The 22,061-nt window shown below is 35.6% G+C and overlaps 1 protein-coding gene across 1 annotated transcript in view; it reads right to left on the bottom strand.

Moving 5' to 3' along the window:
- The window catches only part of LOC126977422 (prothoracicotropic hormone-like), a 67,658-nt gene extending 45,648 nt beyond the window's left edge, over positions 1-22,010 (bottom strand). The window contains exon 1 of the mRNA XM_050826222.1: positions 21,879-22,010. The gene's annotated coding sequence lies outside the window, so the exon portion shown is untranslated. The remainder of the gene's footprint in view (positions 1-21,878) is intronic.
- Positions 22,011-22,061: the final 51 nt, after the last annotated feature.

Genomic DNA, 22,061 nt, shown 5'->3' with positions numbered 1-22,061 from the left:
CTTACGGCAGGCTTGGAGGAGATAGGGATTTTGCTGCGGGACCGAACTGAAAAAAATGTGATAGTAAAACCGTAAGAAAAAGTCCGTGGAATAAAACCGTTAAATGAGACGTGCGCAGGCGCGACAGTCGTATACACAAGCGAGTAGTGTATAATACCTTTCTCTTTCTAATGGACTTTATTATGTGAGTGCAAGAAATCTTAGCAGTGTTGACAATCTTGTCATTGGCAATCAAGTAATAGATGTAATATAATTTAAAATAATTAAGATGGATAGCAACTCTACAATTGTTCGATACATTTATATAACATTACATTTCGGTTGCATTAAACTGTATCGTAACTTAAAAACCCTTCTAGAGATAGCGGTAATATGCATTCGATGACCACGTAACTTTACTACGGCATGTAAGATGGCGCCATGTTCTCTGTTTTTGTAATTATTTCTATTTCTTTGTAATTTTATGTTGTCAAACAAAAATAAAGAGACATATTTTGTTATTTTAATTGATAATTTGGATAACGATCTTTTTTTATTTTACGTAATTTATTATTTCCTAAAATACTGAATTTCCTAAATACTTTCCTGTACTTAAATAAAAACTAATCTGCAAAATTTAAGAGAAAAATCAAGAAAACCTACATAAAATTGAACACGATTTTTTTTTTACAAATTGTGTCGATTCTACATTAGCCGAAGGAACTTCGTTCCTACCTGGTGTCCAACGACACCACATCTTTTCCTTTACTAAGTTTCACTTTTTTGTAATTATTTAGTTTTAATATAACCTCTTTATGCCTGAAACACAGGTTTACCTAGTTCAGGCACAGGCTTGACCAGCTTTCAGGTAAGACTTGTATTATTCTTATTATTTTGTAATTTTAATAATCTCTTAATAAATAAATTGAAATTGTTATCTGAAAATAAACGTTTTATAATTATTTATTTGCCCACTGTTATAAAAAATCTACACCTACCTTATAGGCCAGCTATGCTCCTATGATTTCTCTGATGTTGCAAAAGAACATGGGCGGTGTTGATCTCTTACCAACCTTCACACTGGATATACCTAATAATATATTACCTCACCTAAAAGAATGCGACCGAATCTCCAGAAGAATCAGCAATAAGTATCTTGGCGTTGCGTAGAGACGTCGCTTCATTGTGTGTCTTCTACTGCATTTATCACTGGGAGGGAGTGTTGAGCTGTTTAACCTGATTCTTGCCGCCGAATTCCACCTTCGCACGACACGCCACAAGTTAGGATATCATCCCCACCATGTGGATGTGTGGCGGTCCTCCACAGTGCGGTTTTCAAGGAGCTTTCTTCCACGTACTACAAAGCTGTGGAATGAGCTTCCTTGTGCGATGTTTCCGGGACGATACGACATGGGTACCTTCAAAAAAAGCGCATACACCTTCTTTAAAGGCCGGCAACGCTCTTGTGATTCCTCTGGTGTTGCAAGAGAGTGTGGGCGGCGGTGATCACTTAACACCAGGTGACCCGTACGCTCGTTTGTCCTTCTATTCCATTTAAAAAGCAGCACTAGGCTTTTATTAGGTATATTTTTTGTTTTTTTTGAAGTGAGTTTTGAAGTTTTTACCGCTAAGTTTCGCATAGGTTAGTGTAGAGGCCCGGACCCCCCCTCCACCAGAATATGACAGCGGTGCTTAAAAAGATCTTACTACAGGCCTTCCCCCTTGCTTTCGACTGCCGCCGCCCGTCTTATGTGTTATTACGCTTAAGTGTTAGGTATACTAGAAGATCGCTTGCCGACCGACCATGGCGAAAGCCGTACTGTCGGTCGTTGATCAACTGACGACCTTCTAGGTACACAAAGTATTGTTCTCCATGATTTTGGAGAGCAGGGAGGTAATAGCAATAGGTCTGTAGCTAACCAGATCCGAACTGTCTCCTTTGATTTGGATTGGATAGACAAGGGCTGACTTTCATGAGTCAGGGACTACGCCTTTTGAATAAGAGTGCCGGAATAAACGAGTTAGCACCGGCGTCAACTCAGGGGCACACGGTCTATGCACCATTGGAGAAATGCCATCCGGCCCGCCCGACTTCCTGACGTCCAACGAAAACAGAGCTCGCCAAACAGTTTTCTGTCTGAACTGTACTTCAGGCATAGAGCTCTGACACCGCGGGATGGTTGGCGGTGTTTTTCCGTTGTCGTCAAGAGTCGATATTTTATCTTCCTTTCAATAAAAAAATTAAATAAAAATCTTTGACTAAAATCCTAACACAACGTTTTACAAGGAAATGAACATTTTATAATATAATATATGTATTTAACTTTATTTAAATTCATTATCTGAATAAGAGCACAATATTCTGTATCGTTCAATTACTCTTGTTGTTCTGAATGAGAATATGGACGGCGTCGGTAATCACGAACCTTATGCTCGCATCAATTTATAACATAATAATTTTTTCTTTAGTTATCTGTCTCGCAACAACAGCTGATATACGATAACACTAAATTTAAAAAAGCATTTGTATGACACGTGATCGGGATTCACATCCGGTGTAGGTCATATTATTCAACTCGCACTGCCCTCACAATAATTTATTTCTTTTAAAATTTTAACGTGATCTTGTCGCGATACAAGGCAGATATTATACCAATTCGATGCATACAACAGTTTTTTTTTAAAAGAACAGTAGAAAAAGATAAAACGGCGAAACTTATTATTTTCTGGAAACCGCGGGAACATATTTGACAGTTGGTTTGTTGTCATGCTATTTTGTAATGTTGTTTGTTTATGAGTACTAAAATTTTTTTTTTTAATTTTTAATTGAATACATAAACAAATCTATGTATCTAGATATTTTATGACAGTCTGGAGATTGAAATATATAGACTAGCTGACCCGACAGACGTTCTGTAAATAATAAATAAAATACTGTTTTTTATGAATTTTCTCCCTCATATATAAGTATAATATGCTCCCTGTAGTTATAATAAAAACCGTGCGTCAATAAATTCTCTCATAGAAAATATGTCTATACAAAACAAATATTAGAAATAAAAATAATTATGGGTCTCAAATATAAATGAAAACTAAAAAAAATCCTATCTCTCAAATTGAACTAAACTGCACTCGATGAAGTAATCGACATTAAAATACGTTCATTAGTTTAGGAGTACACTGGAAACAAACATCAGGACACTGGATTTTTATATATTAAGATTAGATTTGTAGATATTGGCATTGGTTAGATTTTGTTTCTTGTTATATAATTCCTCATTCATAAGTGGAACGCCATACTTCACTGATAGACGTATTGTCAACCAGTCAGGTGTAATCGTTTCTCGGTACTCTGTAACCCCCGTGTTATTATAAGTATCTATTGCATACAGTATGCACTGTACCGGCTGTATGGCCACAAATCAAACGCCAGGCACCTTGGCACTAAAGGTTGTTAACCGGGGACATCGACGACAATTGAGGCCAGTGTGTGAGCGAGTTCAAGAGCAATTTAGGTTCCGTAGGTCAGTTCGCCGAAGTTAACCTTGACTTATACTAGATTAACTACAATTCTACGACTCCATTGTGTTGCAAATGTACTTCGGCTTCTGCAAAAACCGAAAAGCTGTGTCATATTACAACTGCCAGCTTCGTGTGAGATTTATAACATGAATGGTCGGAATAATTCCATTCGTACTCAAACTTATAAACCATCCATCTGAAGTAGGTACTCTTTATATGTTTTTAATACACTGAGGCTCATTTTTTCACAAATTTTAATGTTAGTTATAGATTCCCAAATCTGTAAAATATAATAAAATTTAATAGATATATATGAGATTTATACCTACCATGAATCGTTGTAATAATGCATCCATTCGTATTTAAACTTATAAAGAATCCATCTGAAGTACCTACTCTTTTAAACGTGTTTTTTAATACAATGAGACTTTTTTAATTTTCATAGATGTTAATTTTAGTTATTGATTCGCAGAATCGTTCTACAAAATTAAACAGATAATAACTATATGTTAATTAAGATAAGCATGAGGTTAATTTTTTTTAGATACCTATATGATAACGTAAACTGGATTTTTCATTCATTAATTATAGCTGGGAAAAATGTCCTGGTAAGTCACCTTTTACTCGTATTTAACTGACATCTTGTTTTCACTTTATTCAAAAGAACGTAAAAGTTGTTGGATTATCAATTATAATAAAATATTTGTTTAATTTCAAATAGGTAGAAAACTTACACTAGCTACGACGAGCCAGATAATCTAAGGTTTTTGTATCACGAACATATTATTTTTATTGGTATAATATTTTCAAGAAAAATAATGATAGATATGATTGCAAAGGATACTTAACTTATATTAACTACTTTAAGCAAGTTCTGTAGAGATTATAGTGTATAATATTCTGTTTTAGTTTTTGTAAAGAGCCATAAATTTTAGTAGAAAAATAAACATAACAAATAGTTGGAAAGTCACAAGTTATTATCTAATAATTAAATGTTTTCGTTTTTATTTGTAAATTTAATGAATGAAATAAAACTCTACTTAAGTAATATGTTTTATTTATATTCTATTCAGTTTTTAATTGAATTAATTAATTAATTTCGAATTCTTGTTGGTCTCTTATTAACAGTCCATACGCAAAGGGTTAATCTTAAGTAGGAATATTAAGACGAAAATAGAATGTCTGTTGAACAGTCGCGACGAATTTCCAGGAGTTACTGCGAGATGGCAGACAGAAATAAAGAAATGTGAGAACTAATTAAATTGTCGCCTGCAACACATTGACACAACTTTGCAATATAATTTTATGTACAGCTGTCTTTTTTATCATGATTATTTGCTTAGAACAGTGGCAACGATTGCAAACCAAAACAGATTATCATGCTATAATATCTACAAACAACACTTCCAAATTATTTCGGCAATGACTAGAATAAAGAAAGTAAGTTTATTGAATGAATAAACATTTATAAATACTTTCAGAAAATGCGCGTTTTTGTCTGTTTTTTTTTGCAACGAAACTCAAAGAGGATGTTAATACTACGTAATAAGAGACAGGACTGTCTATGTAAAATTGAAATTAAGTTTAGTATGAAACGAGCAGTAATTTGAAAAAAGTTTGAAATAGTAGGTAGTAATTACAGTATTGCGATTGGCCACGAACTATAATCCGGCTAAGGTTAAAAGCGAACAGTTGCTTGCAGCGTAGTATTTTATACCTATATTTTTACAAGATTATAGTGGTCATCTGTCAATCTGTCAATGACTGCACGTTTCATACAATCGAGTGAATCGATTTTTTCTTAGAGAGTTTCGGTAGGCCGACGAAACTAAGCAACGGGATCCTACGCGTAGGTATACAACCTATATACGATTTTTGACAAATGTTGATGTGAGAATATTTAAATTAAAACTGTACTTATATACTTATAGTGTATAATAAACAACCCTTTAATACAATTTTCAGAACTCAATGCTAAGATTTACGGACTCGTTTATTTCTCTTTGTACAAAATGTATCCGATTTTATCTATACTAATATTATAAAGCTGCAGTGTTTGTTTGTTTGTTTGAACGCGCTAATCTCTGGTACTACTGGTCCGATTTGAATGATTCTTTCAGTGTTGGGTAGTCCATTTATCGAGGAAGGCTATAGGCTATGTTTTTTTTTTTCAAAATTAGAGATCCGTAATAAAATTGCTATTTTGTAACACAAGGTGTAAAATCGAAAACCTATTTTTGCGTGCGCTGCAAAAACTATTGACGATAGAACAAAATGATGTACAGGCTATAATATAGGCAATATTTTATTACTTATAAAACTATCGCGTGAATTATACTTTATATGGCAAAACAACGTTTGCCGGGTCAGCTAGTTTTAAATATGTATGAAAACTCCTTGCTACAAATCATTTTCTACTACAACTCTGCCTTTGACGGTCCCAAGCCCGTATGAAAAAAGAGGAGGGTTGGCTGAGTGTAGATCTAACCAGCCGCGAAAGAAAAATCAACGTCGAGCATCGGGCGCCGATAATTAACCCGAAAAAGCCCTGGCCTAACAAGCCAGAACCTGCTGGAGGTAGGAAATGACCCCCACAACTCGCAACTCTGTTCATCCACAGAATCGAAGGCCTGGGCCTAGTCGCTCGGGCCACGAGGTAGAATACCTCTTTAAAAAGTTACCCTAATCCTAGGGTAGGACTACGTACCGATGGGATGCATGGCTTGCAGGAGGCAAGTTCTAAGCGCCAACCTCGGCGGACCCGGCAAACGCCGTTGTATTTTGCCCTCTTGAGGGAATCACTCCTCTTGTGACATATTAAATCGACCCTACTCGTGGGAAAAAAATTTAGATAAAAATAATACAAATGACAGAAAAATGACCCAACAACTTTTATACAAAAGAATGTTCATAAACCGCCCAAGATAAGATAAGTGGAACAACTAATCAAGGGAACATTGAACTGACAGTTAAAACAGCTGAAGAATCAGAAGAACAACTGTTCAAAAAAGTGCATTATGGCAAAAGGTTAAGATCCAGTCCAGACGCAGTAAAGTGCAATCAAAAATAGACAAAATTGAATTACTGGCCTGCTACACCAGCAGTACCAACATCAACAAGCTTCAAAGGGCTCGACGATATAGAGCAACCCGATAAACCAGAATTACAAATACAGGAGCCTACAAGACCTCCTCCACTATTAATTGATGGAGTGAAGAACATACAACCCTTAATGAAATTATTAGAAGCCGTAGCAAAAGGAGAATATGAAATAAAGTTATTACGAGGCGACAGAGTTAAGATACAATCGAAAACAGCCGAATCATACTCCACTATTTACAAAGAACTGAATGTTGAAGATACGGAATTCTATAGCTACCAGCCAAAACAAAACCGCAGTTTTAGAGTTGTCCTAAAAAATCAACACCCATCTATAGACAAAAAGGATATAAAAATAGCTATTGAGGCGCTTCACCATAAAGTTATAAATATCTGGAACATTCAAAACTCAAGAACAAAACAGTCGCTTTCAATGTGGAATATTGAACTAGAACCTCGTGAAAATAATAAAGACATTTGTAGCGTTAAATATCTACTACACTGTCGCATATAATTTGAAGCACCCAGACCAAGGCGAGTAATTCCTCAATGCACTATTTGCCAAGATTGCAACCACACACAAAGGTTCTGCAACAGAAAGCCCAGATGCGTCAAATGTGCAGGTTCTCATCACACTTCAGCTTGCTTACGGAAAGACAGATCAAAAGAAGTTAAATGTGTCCTTTGCGAGGGAAACCACCCAGCTAACTACAAGGGCTGCACAGTCTACCACGAGCTGTTGAAAATCCGATATCCCGCTCCAATCACCAAAGTGAGAAAAGGCCATGGATACCCTAGAAAGGAACAAGAATTAACAAATAACAAATAACAATACATACAAATTAACAAATAATGGAAAATCGTATGCTCAAGCTGCAAAAGAAGTCCCTGAACAACCTAAGACACATATAATGAACACAAAAGATGAAAATCTAAAAACTAATGAACTCAAAACAACTACGGAATCACTTGTTACCATGATGAACCAAATGCTAATTATGACCCAAACCCTAACCGATCTAATTTCAAAAATGCCATCACATTCACAGCACTAAAAATGTGTGTATGGAATGCTAATGGCTTGTCAACCCACTGGGACGAGTTAAAAATATTCGTCAAAATACACCACATAGATGTTTTACTAATCTCGGAAACCCACTTCACATCCAAAAGCCACTTTAGTCTACTACACTTTACCTACTAGGATACAACATGTACCATACTGAGCACCCAAACAACAAAGCACATGGAGGATCGGCCATTCTTATCAGGTCAAACATCAAGCACCATATACTAGAACACTACTGCAAAAACTACATTAAGGCTGCAAACATTATGATAACGGACTGGGTTAGTGACATCACTATATCGGCCCTCTATTGTCCACCTAGATTTACTATCAAAAAACGGAGTTCGGTAATTTATTTCATTTACTTGGACATATTTTTATTGTAGGAGGTGATTTTAATGCCAAGCATTCGTTTTAGGTTTCCAGGCTTATCCTACCTAGAGGACGAGAACTTCTTAAATACATACAAAAAAGAAATATGAACGTGGTATCGTCTGGTCAACCGACTTACTGGCCAACAGATAAAAGAAAAATCCCAGATATTATAGATTTTTGTGTCAGCAAAGGAATCGCAAATAACATCATATCGTGTCAGAGTTGCTGGGTCCTATCCTCAGACCACTCTCCAATCATAATAGAACACACTACCCCCCAAGAATGCGTCAGAAAATGCGTTCTGTATAACAAAAGAACTAAGTGGTCCCTATTTTGTGAGCTTACAGACAAAGCATTCCAAGAACCAGTTAGTCTCAAATCAAAATACGAAATAACAGAAGCGGTACTACGAGTATATTTCAATAAGAGTGTGCAAGATGCAGCTTGGTCGTCGACCCCACCACTATCATTTAGAAACCTCAATACCCACGTAGCGAAACACATATTCGTTTTAATAATCAAAAAGAGTAGAATACGGAAACGCTGGCAAACAACCAGAGACCCTGTTGCGAAAAAACAACTTAACCACGCCAACAGACAGCTAAAGCGCACTCTAGAGAATGATCGTAATGACGGGTTTCATAATTATCTCACCGGCTTGGATGCTACTGCTTCCTCAGATTATTCTTTATGGAAAGTCACTAGAAGACTTAAACGGCCCGTCAACGTCTCTCCTCCTGTAAGAAAATCTGATGGTACCTGGGCACGGAAAGACCAAGAATAAGCCGGAATCTTCTCAGAGCACCTCTAAAACGTCTTTACTCCTCATCCATACGATGGCTCACCAGAAGATGCAGCAGAAATTACTTACCACTTATACAGTCCAAAAGATACGCAGGAAGCGCCTCTTAAATTTACAAAAACAGAAGTTGCCCAAATTATAAAAAAGTCGGACCCAAAAAAGGCTTCAGGATACGACCTTATTACAAACCGTATATTACACGAACTACCTGAATCTGGCATAACTTTCCTTACGTCGCTCTTTAATAGGATGACCAAACTGCAGTTCTTTCCTCTGGAGTTTGGAAGGTCACACAAATTCCTGATCACCAGTTTGGATTTCGCAGCAAGCATGCCACTATCGACCAAGTGCACAGACTAACAAAACATATCATGGAAGCACTGGAAGGTAAATCTTACTGCACCAGTGCTTTCCTGGAGGCTGGGCATAACTCAAGCGTTTGACCGAGTGTGGCATGAAGGATTTTTATTTAAATTGAAAAATTCGCTACCAGATTACCTTTACGAAATATTAAAATGATTTCTCCAGCAGCGTCATTTCATAGTACAACAAGGGGAAGCACAGTCTAATCTCTGCCCTATAAAAGCAGGAGTTCCACAGGGCAGCGTACTGGGTCCCATACTCTACTTACTCTTCACTGCGGACCTGCCGACATCTGAATACTTAATTACGGGAACCTTTGCTGACGATACCGCTATACTAGCTGACATAGCGACCCAAACATAGCCTCATAAATACTTCAACAAGGGTTAAATGACATATCCCTATGGCTCAAAAAGTGGCGGATAAAAGCAATTGAACAAAATCTGTTAACGTAACATTCACTTTAAGAAGAGACTCTTTTCCTCCAGTTACAGTTAACAATACTGTAGTCCCACAGGCAGATCATGTGAGAGACTTACCTGGCAAAAACATCACTAAGCGAAAGCAACTTGGTATCCAAACACGAAAACTTTACTGGGTCATTGGACGAAAGTCTCAATTGTCTCTGCAAAACAAAATACTCATTTACAAGACAATGCTGAAACCCGTCTGGACGTAGAGAATCCAACTGTGGGGACTGCTTCCCATTCAAACATTGAAATCATACCAAGGTTTCAAAATAAAGCACTCCGCATGATAACCAATGCCCCTGGTTCGTACCCAACGAATTATTACACCGCGTCCTACGCCTGCCAACTGTAAAACAGGAAATTGTACGCCATACCAGAATCTACAAAGAGCGCATCGAAAGACACCCAAACACTCTGGCTCGGCCACTTATGGCAGACCCCAAAAAGCACGACGCCTCAAACGCAAAATATCCTAAGATTTAATACAATCACCTTAATACACAGTAAACACAGCTACTGTTTTAACATTGAGGATGTGACACAGGTCACATACCGAGCGCGCCAGCGATAGCACAAACCAACATACTGCTGAATGTCCCACAAAGGTATTATAGGTACATATTGTAGTAATTAAAGGGTACTAAAATTTTTTTTTAACTGACTGAAAAATTTAAAACTAAACTGTAAAAGTTTAAACTTTATTTTATCGAACTAGAAAAAGAAAGTCACAACCGCGTAAAATAAAAATGTCGATGCGATAGATTGTATTTTCGAATCGTATGATTTGAAACTTATTATACTACTATATTTAAAATATATATAGGTGAAAACACAAGAGCACAAAGTGACATACAAATCGCCATAGTTTGTCGCACCAAAGTAATAAATCTGGTCTGTTTTCGTCAGTTGTCTAGTAGCGAGAGGCTCTATCTTCTAGACGTAGGTACCTATAATATATTGAAGTTGACAAGTTTATACGTCTCGAATTACAATAATTATTGATATTCAACATGTGAGTTGAGGCAATAAAAGATAAAAGTCTTCAAACTTTTATTGAACCAATTTTTATCGCTTAGATTTCTATGAAAATAACGGACATTTCAAATCACAAGCGAATTTGCAGTCGATCAACTTAAATCGAACCATATAAACACTGGCTGGCGTTCAATAAAAGTTGAAAGCGGAAAAAACAATTTGATCTCATAAATTGGTAGGTAATGTTGCATACGTAATGCAGAGTACCTTTTGAAATAATAAAAATGCAATTTTAACAAGTGAAAAATCGGTATAATTTGACGCGAAACCCCAATGCAATCCAGTCACACAAATTAAACTTCGAGTTGAACGACACTTTTGCATATTTGACTTCTTGACCTCTCCTCCCAACACCGCCAAATTGAAAGAAAAAAGGACGGCAGTATAATAAATTATCGCTGATTGCAATATATTATGCACTTACTACATCAATGCACTTGCAACGTCGATTTCAATTTGACCACATCCTGCTTTCTCAAGATAAGCTTATTATTATGGCAATGTGGGGTAATTTATATGAATTGTGGTAATTCAATATTATGTTATACTTTTGTACTCGACAATCATTTTGTTACGACAATATGTAGTGTTGTGATTTATTTTTAGATTGAACTTAGGTTCGATAAACAGATGTATTATGGTAGTATTGGATAATTTATAATATGAGTAATGTAATGGGTAATTCTTAATTATGTTATTTTTTTTTAACTTATTTAATGACCATGGATGCTAGTCCTTCAGTCGGACGTTATTTTATTTATGGCAATTTGGCATAATTTTAATGAATCCTTGTACCAAAATTTGTTAATATTATGGTGAAATAATTCATATTTTGCTTTGACTTTGCTTACGTAAAACTTAGCTGAGTGTTAGCTTAGCATACACTTTTTTTTGGTTTTATAGTCATTTGACAGCCAAAGTTATGTTGAGCTTAAACTAAAATAGTTCTACTAAACTTAGTAATTTAATTAATATCAAATTAAACTCAACAGTTTTATGTAATTTAATTTAAGATTGTTTGTATATCTATGGGTAATGCCTGAAAATAAATGATTTATTATCATTATTATTATTATAAACAATTCAGACTAAAGTCGAGTTAGCGTTTTATCACACTCGGTATCACGCTAAGTTTTACGTAAGTAAAGTCTGAGCAAGGTAGTCGCAAGGTCTGAGTACGATCTATAGATCTCAGGCTAAATCTCAAAATGCAACGTCAAGGACAATTCGAGAAACAAAATGGTGATTGTTTTGGTTCCGGTGCGGAATTCTGTGCTACTGTGATTTTATTTTCGGTTATCAAAAATGAATAGATATATAAAAGGTGAGGTATGTAAGATGTTGTTTTACAAAAAAACAATAGCAGAAATATAAAAAAAAGCTTATGTCCTATTCCATGAAAACCGAACATTCGAAAGAAAGAAACATTTATTTATAATATTGGTACTGACTACTGATTAAAAATATATAATTAATTATCAAGTATCGAAATAAGATATTTAAATTTATTCATAGTAATTTTGGTGTTGCTATACTGAGATTATTTATATTTCCCGCCCTTTTCCAGTGCCAAATTTTGCTAGTCAAACTCTAGAAACAATAAATCTCCAATGGTTATCTATCTATTGCTTTACTTGAATTAATATAAAAACGTTAAACTCAATTGATAGTAGGAAATTACCCCTAGCCATTACCCATTATCTATGCATCTACCTTACTTATTTTTTTTAATTGCTTACAAAAACAATAAAACCTCACACGAAGGGATCATACTATCGTACAAGTTATAGCACATATATCTTTTTAAATACTTTCTGAAGTGAAAACTTCTTATTCGTAACGCATATGTAACAATCATTCGGATAAAGCGGACTTGATCTACTAACGGAGCGGGATAACTTCGAACAAAAATGTAATTAATCTCTTTATTTCTTTCTTATTAATTAATACTTAGTAGTTACACAATATTTTACTTTAATAGCCTAATATTTTATACACTCGTATAGTGTAAACACTATACGAGTGCACTAGGGTGCTATAGTGTAAGCACTCGGCTACTCATATGTTTACAACATATGAGTCCGAGTATACTAGGAGGACCACTACTTACTACTTGTATGGTGTAAACACGTGATCCGAGTGCACCAGGGTGACTACTCGATTACTCATATGTTGTAAACATATGATCCGGGTATACTAGGATCATATGTTGTAAACATATGATCCGGGTATACTAGGATGACTACTACTTACTACTTGTATGGTGTAAACACGTGATCCGAGTGCACCAGGGTGACTACTCGGTTACTCATATGTTGTAAACATATGGTCCGGGTATACTAGGATGACTACTACTTACTACTTGTATGGTGTAAACACGTGATCCGAGTGCACCAGGGTGACTACTCGGTTACCCATATGTTGTAAACATATGATCCGGGTATACTAGGATGACTACTACTTACTACTTGTATAGTGTAAACACGTGATCCGAGTGCACCAGGGTGACTACTCGGTTACCCATATGTTGTAAACATATGATCCGGGTATACTAGGATGACTACTACTTACTACTCGTATAGTGTAAACACGTGATCCGAGTGCACCAGGGTGACTACTCGATTACTCATATGTTGTAAACATATGATCCGGGTATACTAGGATCATATGTTTTAAACATATGATCCGGGTATACTAGGATGACTACTACTTACTACTTGTATGGTGTAAACACGTGATCCGAGTGCACCAGGGTGACTACTCGGTTACTCATATGTTGTAAACATATGGTCCGGGTATACTAGGATGACTACTACTTACTACTTGTATGGTGTAAACACGTGATCCGAGTGCACCAGGGTGACTACTCGGTTACCCATATGTTGTAAACATATGATCCGGGTATACTAGGATGACTACTACTTACTACTTGTATGGTGTAAACACGTGATCCGAGTGCACCAGGGTGACTACTCGGTTACCCATATGTTGTAAACATATGATCCGGGTATACTAGGATGACTACTACTTACTACTCGTATAGTGTAAACACGTGATCCGAGTGCACCAGGGTGACTACTCGATTACTCATATGTTGTAAACATATGATCCGGGTATACTAGGATCATATGTTGTAAACATATGATCCGGGTATACTAGGATGACTACTACTTACTACTTGTATGGTGTAAACACGTGATCCGAGTGCACCAGGGTGACTACTCGGTTACTCATATGTTGTAAACATATGATCCGGGTATACTAGGATGACTACTACTTACTACTTGTATGGTGTAAACACGTGATCCGAGTGCACCAGGGTGACTACTCGGTTACTCATATGTTGTAAACATATGATCCGGGTATACTAGGATGACTACTACTTACTACTTGTATGGTGTAAACACGTGATCCGAGTGCACCAGGGTGACTACTCGGTTACTCATATGTTGTAAACATATGGTCCGGGTATACTAGGATGACTACTACTTACTACTTGTATGGTGTAAACACGTGATCCGAGTGCACCAGGGTGACTACTCGGTTACCCATATGTTGTAAACATATGATCCGGGTATACTAGGATGACTACTACTTACTACTTGTATGGTGTAAACACGTGATCCGAGTGCACCAGGGTGACTACTCGGTTACCCATATGTTGTAAACATATGATCCGGGTATACTAGGATGACTACTACTTACTACTTGTATGGTGTAAACACGTGATCCGAGTGCACCAGGGTGACTACTCGGTTACTCATATGTTGTAAACATATGATCCGGGTATACTAGGATGACTACTACTTACTACTTGTATGGTGTAAACACGTGATCCGAGTGCACTAGCACGACATTTGATGTAATTAAGTTAAAACGCCCTTCATAAAGCTTATATTCGAAATAAAATGTAAAAACATAACCTTATAATAGGTATTTATGAAATTGCCGTTCTGCAGTACTGGCCATTTCAAATCAAAATAATTTTTGTTTGGCTAAAAATTCTAATATCAAATTAATTTTATTTTAAAAACTTGGAATCTTTTCAAAAGTAGTCATTTGTTTATTAATTAATGTTACATTTTCATCGCATTTAAATCTATTTCGTCATCATGGATTCGTTAAAAATTCGAGTAATTATGAAATATGAGTACCGTCGTGGCAGCAACGCACAAGCGGCACGCAACAACTAACGCACCACCTGTTATTGGTTTGCTCGCTTCCGTTCTGGAAATTTCGACCTGAAAAATGAATCTCGGGGTCGTCCGAAGACTTTGGTCGACAATGACGAATTAAAGGTGATTGTGGAAGCTGATGATACACAATCTACGGCTGAATTAGCAGCAGCTTTCGACGTTAGCGTCAAAACAATATTGGTCTATTTGCGTAAAATTGGCAAGGTAAAACATATTGACAAATGGGTGTCCCACGAACTCATTGATCGCCAGCGCGAAGTACGCCTTGAGACGTGCCTTGCATTGCTCAACAGACACACAAATGAAGGAATTTTGAACCGCATTGTTAGCTGTGATGAAAAATGGATTCTGTTTGATAACCTCAAGCGCTCAGCAAGTTGGTTGGATCCTGGTTCAGCACCTAAACAATGCCCTAAACGAAAACTTACCCCTAGAAAAGTGATGGTCACTGTTTAGTGGTCTAGCGCCGTTGTGATTTATCACAGCTTCTTACCAAACGGGGTGAGCATTACTGCAGATGTGTACTGTGAAGAACTGAACACATTAATGGATAAGCTGGCACATCTCCAACCAGCATTGGTCAATCGCTCGTCTCCGCTGCTCGACAACGCGCAACCTCATACTGCACAGTAGACATATGCAGACGGTCTCCATGTTGCAAGAACTGGGGTTGGCAGCTCTCCGTCATCCGCCCTACTGACCAGACCTTGCGCCTACATACTACTACTATTTCTAGAATTTGGATAACTTCTTGGCGGGAAAAAATTCAATACCCAAGAGGCAGTACAAAATGCCTTTGAAGAATTTTTTTGCCTCCCGTCCAGCTGATTTATTTAAGAATGGCATCAATAAACTGCCACTGCGTTCGCAAAGATGCATTGATTGCATGGGTGATTACTTCGATTAATACAATTAAAAAATACATAAAAAAAAATCGTTTAAATTTTTTCAAACAAAACGGCAATTTCATAGGTATGTCTAAAATTATGTCCAAAGACCTAGTATTTATAGTTTCTATAAATAAGCATTACGGTGAAAAATAAATCTTGAAAAACGTGCGGTCGTAAAATGCAAAACATAGTCGATATTATAAATTTTGAAACGTAACGTATTACAAAATGACGTTAGTCGTAGGGTAATATGATACGACCCTTATCACATTGTACCGTTACTCTGAGACTAAATAGAAATTTTCAGCCACTTTCATAACAAAAGCACAAACACTCTTCAAATCGGACCGCGTTCAGAGCTGCTCAAATTGTCTGAGGTCTGGTGGTCTATGAACGGCTAGATCACTTGGCATTGCAGAGAAACGTCGCATCATTTTATGTCATCTACCGCATTTATCACGGGCTGTGATCAGTGTTTCAAAGAGCTGTTTTCCTTGATTCCTGCCGCCGGATTCCACCGTCGCACGACATGCCACAATAATTGGATATCATCCCCACCGTCTGGATGTATGGCGTTCTTCCCTAGTGCGATTTTCAAGGAACTTTCTCCCATGTACCTACAGTCAAGCTGTGGAATGAGCCTGTTTTCTGTTTGCGGGACGATACGACATCATAAAATCGCGTACACCTTTCTTAAAGGCTGGCAACGCTCATGTGATTCCTCTGGTGTTGCAAGAGAATTTGCTCTTCCATAACAATAACTTATGCCTTTAGTCTAAATATTCAGACGCCCAAAATATGTCCGATTATAGACGAAAAAGGTTTATAGGTATTTATTTTATTTCTCAATAATTTACTAATTTCGTATTCTCGAGCGGCGATGCATTGTTCCGCTGATATCCATTGTGTATTGTTTAATTTTGATAGATGTTTTATGTTGACATTGATAGGATAAAACATGTCGTTACAGGTAAAAAACCTGCTATTATCATATTATGCTATGGTGGCAGTTAACAGTTATGTTGGAGAAACAAATGGGCTATTTGTGACGTCATGTGACTCTTTTTTGTTTTTGGCCTTCCTCAGAATGTTTAACACAGTTTCTAACTTATTAATTTAAGGTAAAACATATTCCGGGGATTAATTATTGTGGAATTTAAATCCATTTGAATCCTCATTAGGCGATTTGTAATGCAGTTATCTTCCTTGGCTTAATACAAACTTAAATGCCGTATCAAAAAAGAGCCAACAAACGCTGTCATATACTAGGATTATCAATACATAATTGAATAAACTTTTGCCCATGAGTTCGTCTCATTTTTTTATCATTTAAATTACTCATTTAAATCATCCCCGAATTAACTTGATTGGTCAAAGTGTAGGAACATTCTTTATTTCTCAAACATAGTATTACTTATAATAATTTTTATATCGCTTACTTGAGAAATGTTTAATCCCCATACAAACAATAACCTCATGGGATCATTTCAAGGATATAAACTGTCCTATTATTTCTTTCTACTGCTGTTCTTTCCTAGGACACAAACTACGATGCACGTCTCTCAGCACACCACGTAAATAAGCACGTACCGATGCCGCCCCGCAACACCACACCGCAGCGTCAAGAACAGATGCCGCGATGGAAAAATCAGCACACGTCGCGCCACAAGATGCCTCCTCGCCTTTTCTGTTATTCGGATGTGTAAGCTATGTTATTGTAAAGTTTCATTTAAATACATTGAGTAGTTTTTGCATGAAAAAGTTACAAACATACACACATACTCACAAACTTTCGCATTTATACTATTAAGTAGGATTGTAATTATATTACCAATTAACATTGCGCAAGGACCGACATTATAATGTCGTAATCACCCATAAACACCTATTTCAAACCAGTTCTATAAGAGAAAGACTATTTAAAAAAAATGTGCTAATTGTAGAGAAATTTGGTTATCATACCCTCTAGCGTTAAAAACTTAAGCTAGATGATTAAACTCAACCCCGTGGTTCAAGAGTATCCTTTTTTGGTCTTCAGAGTGTGGAGAAGTAATTAAATAGAAAATTAAAACATTGAAGTAGGTTTTAGATACACAAAATATAGGTACGTTAACATTATTTTCTAGATAAAAATGTGGTAAAAGAAAACTGTAGGTAGGTAATTTTTTTCTGTCAGTTCACGGCCTAGTAAAAAAATGAGGACTCCGTGTCACCTTATATAACAGTGTAGCACCAAAACAAGCCGATTAACGTGTAATTACATAGCCCCACGCACACACTTACACTACTACAGGCCGATAGGCGGCCATTATGAGAATTTTCATCGTCTGTGACAGATCAGTTTGCGTCTCAATAAAATATTTTAAAAATGCCGTCGTGCGTTGTGAATAAGTGTAAAAAGGATATTATATAAGTATTTGTGGCCATATATAATTATTTAATGGAGAAAAAATTTTGTAACTAGTATCCCCCGTAACCGCACACACACTAGCATAACGGTGCTTCATTTGCTAATATCAAGGCGCGGAGTCCTTCTTTTTTTACTCGTCCGTGTGTCAGTGGTGCAGATTGTTAAGTTGTTTTGTCCTTACTAGATTGGCTATTTTTATTTTATCTGGAAAACTTACAGTGTTACAATAACTTAATTACTATAAAATAGTGAGAACATTTTACACAATTTAATTATAATATTACTATAGACTTTTATATTATGGTATAATTTACCATCTTTGTGCTGCAGTAGAGGGCTATTAGCAGTATTTATATAATTGAGAGAAATTTATAGAAATAAACATTTTAACTGTTGCTTCTCAATATATACTTGATAATAATATATAAGTATTTAAATATAGATACATAGGTAGGTACATAAGTGAATTTTCTAGAAATTGTCATAATCATAATGCAAACATCAGGAACACAAAACTTATTCTGCCCCCTATTCGGCTAAGTCGAGTTAGTAAGTCTTGTGGAACGATGTAGGTAGGTAAGTATATGCGTTTACAACATGATCCCAGAAATTGTTCAAAACAAATGTATTACGAAATTCAAAAGGATTGTTAAAAGGCGTTTAAGTGGTATCGGTTAATAAAACACAAATGACTTTCTTAATGATAAGTACCACAGTTTAAATTTTCTGAAGTATGTTATATTAGGTAAGATACAAGAACATAAGGCATAACACTATTTTAAACTTTATATGTAGTGTATGTTCTCTATGTGTACGTTCAGTTGAGATAATATAATATATTTTTTCAACGAGAGACAAAGTTTAGTCGGAAATAATAATACCAGCTTCTCAAGATGGAGCAAATATCTTCGTTAAGTATAGGTATATACTATAGTGATAATGTTGTCTTGTTTATCCCCGGTGATAAACGAGTCCAGATCCTGTTCAGAATACGGTAGAATAGGTAGACACCAGAGAGACAATGATCGGGGATTGATTCTACGACTCACCGATAGTTCATTTCTTCCTAGTATTAAAACAACTCTTTCAGGGTGATTATACATAATATGGTGGAGGATGTACGGAATAACTCGCATAAGTTGTAAAGAAAGAAGAAAGAAAGAAATAGATACATTTGTTTATAATTATATTATTATAATAATAAAATGTATATCATAAATTTCCAGATCGTACTATAACTAGCTGTTGGTAACACTGTCGTCTCTTACGATTGCTGAATATAATAATATTATGTAGGACGTATAAATTATCTGTAAGATATGTAGTAGTTTTGCAAGAGGACTTTAGTCATGAATCTTTTATGGTTTTGTTTAAATTAATTATTTTTATACTAATTGTATCAGCCTCTGTTGTTTGTTATTAAATATATACAATCTAGCTGTCGACATTTAAAAAAATCGATAGTGTGATACGATTAGACAATCGATCACGGGCACAGCGGTGCATAACTAATTCAGACAGCCATCGTTTTAATATTTAAATATTAAAACAAAAATTTAAACAAACCATGTGTTTAATTAGATAGGTATTAATGTACGTCGGAGCGTTGACGAGAGTTGTCAAACTTCAAGGCATATTATCTATATATATAAAAATCTATTATCTATAAAATGAATTGCTGTTCGTTAGTCTCGCTAAAACTCGAGAACGACTGGACCGATTTGGCTAATTTTGGTCTTGAATTATTTGTGGAAATCCAGGGAAGGTTTAAAAGGCGAATAAATATGAAAATTCTAGGAAAAAAAAATATTATCTGTTTTTCCTTTCATGTATCCCCCATCGCTCAGAAATCAAATTGAAGGAATAGTTTAAAATAAATAACTATTTAGAATCTATATATCTTTCTATCTCTCAGGAGGTAAAAAATAAACTTAATTTCAGGTAACTATAGTTGGTAGAATAACTACAGTTTTTAAATATATATCAGATTATTTTTATGTAGATTAATAAATCTTAAGTTTTGTCACAAATTAAATTTCTCCATCTAACCGCACCACGAAACAACCAAAAAATATATCAGTAAGCTTTAAAATGATTAAAAGACTGTATCATAACTGTGTGTGTCTGTAAATATCAAATTGAAACCTTATATATATAACCAGTATTTTAGGAAAACTCTGTTTTGTAAGCAAGTAATATCATGTGTAATTAATCTAAAATAATTATAAAACTTCATTCATAACGAGTATTTTTTTATTTGTTTTAATAAAAAAAAGATTCCTTTTGTTTGTTTTAAGATTATTTTAAACAAAAGTTTAGGTTTTTTATTTATCCATTGAGGCAGTACGAAGTCTGCCGGGTCAGCTAGTATTTAATAAATATTTAATAAGTCCATGTTTCAGACAGAAAAATAGCTTCAATTTTCTCAACATCATGGCAATTGACAGTTGGCAATACCATAATACGACGTCTAAGCCTAATTACATGGTCGAATTTGGTACGACCGGACCATCGATCGGTCCGGTGAGCGTGGATGGGCGCTTCGCACTAATAGGGTATATACATGAATTTTAAAAATACTTAAATTTGATTTTTTACATCCTAAAAATTATCAAACACATCAAATTATAGATAAAAACATTCTTATTTAATTAATAAATTAATATTCATTCCCGGAAAGATATTTCGGCTATTCAAACGCGCCATTTTGCGCGGGGTTTCTGTGACGTCAGATTATATCCCAAGAATCTATGTTGTACTAATAAATGTATGGCCGGTTTTTCCTTCGGTTATACTGCAAAAACTACTGAACGGATCAGAATAATTCTTGTACCATTAGATGCAGCGTGTCTCTGAGAAGATTGGTATATAATATGTTGGTGATTACTTATTAAGAACCTATTTTTTTACCTAGAAATTCCTATAAATTTGCAATACAACTAATTCAGTCCATGACATTTCATTACATATACCTAGTGATAAGTCATACAATGAGCGGGCGCGGGGTATTGTCGGTTCAGCACTTGTCTTTTGTTAACAAATAATTTGTAACAATTCTGCTGAAATGTATTTATTTTTTTTTCATTTTGTGATTTATAAAATAATTTATAGGCATTTCTAAGTACAAAAAATAGGTTCACCATAAGTAATCACCAACATATTATATTATACTAATAAATAATATTAATACTTCTCCGAAACACGCTGCATCTAATGGTAGTTACAATAATTATTCTGATCGGTTCAGTAGTTTTCGCAGTATAACCGAAGGAAAAAACCGGCCATACATTTATTAGTACAATATAGATTGCAGCATTGCGATTCGATTGTTTTATCGCGCGTATTTATTGCACTTTTGTATATTTAATACTAGCCCCGACAGACGTTGTTCTGTTTATAATAAAAAAAACTCTTGCGGGTAGAATTTCGTAAATTCTTAGCTGACCTCCACTCGGCGAAAGGAATATTCCTACCAAATTTCAAGTCTCCACGCCTTATGGTTCCAGAGATATCGTGATGAGTGACTATACACGTGGAAATCTCTTATATATATATAGATTTATTATTCAGCACAAATTTAATAAGCAAAAACTATTTAAGATAAAATAAATAATAATAAAGTTTAGAAAAAATAATATTTCAACTAAATATAAGTTACATGCACATACCCTATTGGCCCGCCGTTGTACTCAGTACGGTCTGGAAGGTAATTTTGTGCGATGTACAATGCGACATACTATCGAGTATGGTCCGGTACACGCCGTTCGATGGTTTGGCCGTACCAAATCCGATTATGTAGGTACTTATTACTTATATCAAAATATTATGAGTGCATGTGTACTGTGTAGTGT

This window comes from Leptidea sinapis, chromosome 45, assembly GCF_905404315.1.
Source record: "Leptidea sinapis chromosome 45, ilLepSina1.1, whole genome shotgun sequence".
Lineage (NCBI taxonomy): Eukaryota > Metazoa > Arthropoda > Insecta > Lepidoptera > Pieridae > Leptidea > Leptidea sinapis.
Note: the sequence above shows the minus strand (reverse complement) of the source record. Positions and strands in the feature narration are given on the sequence as shown.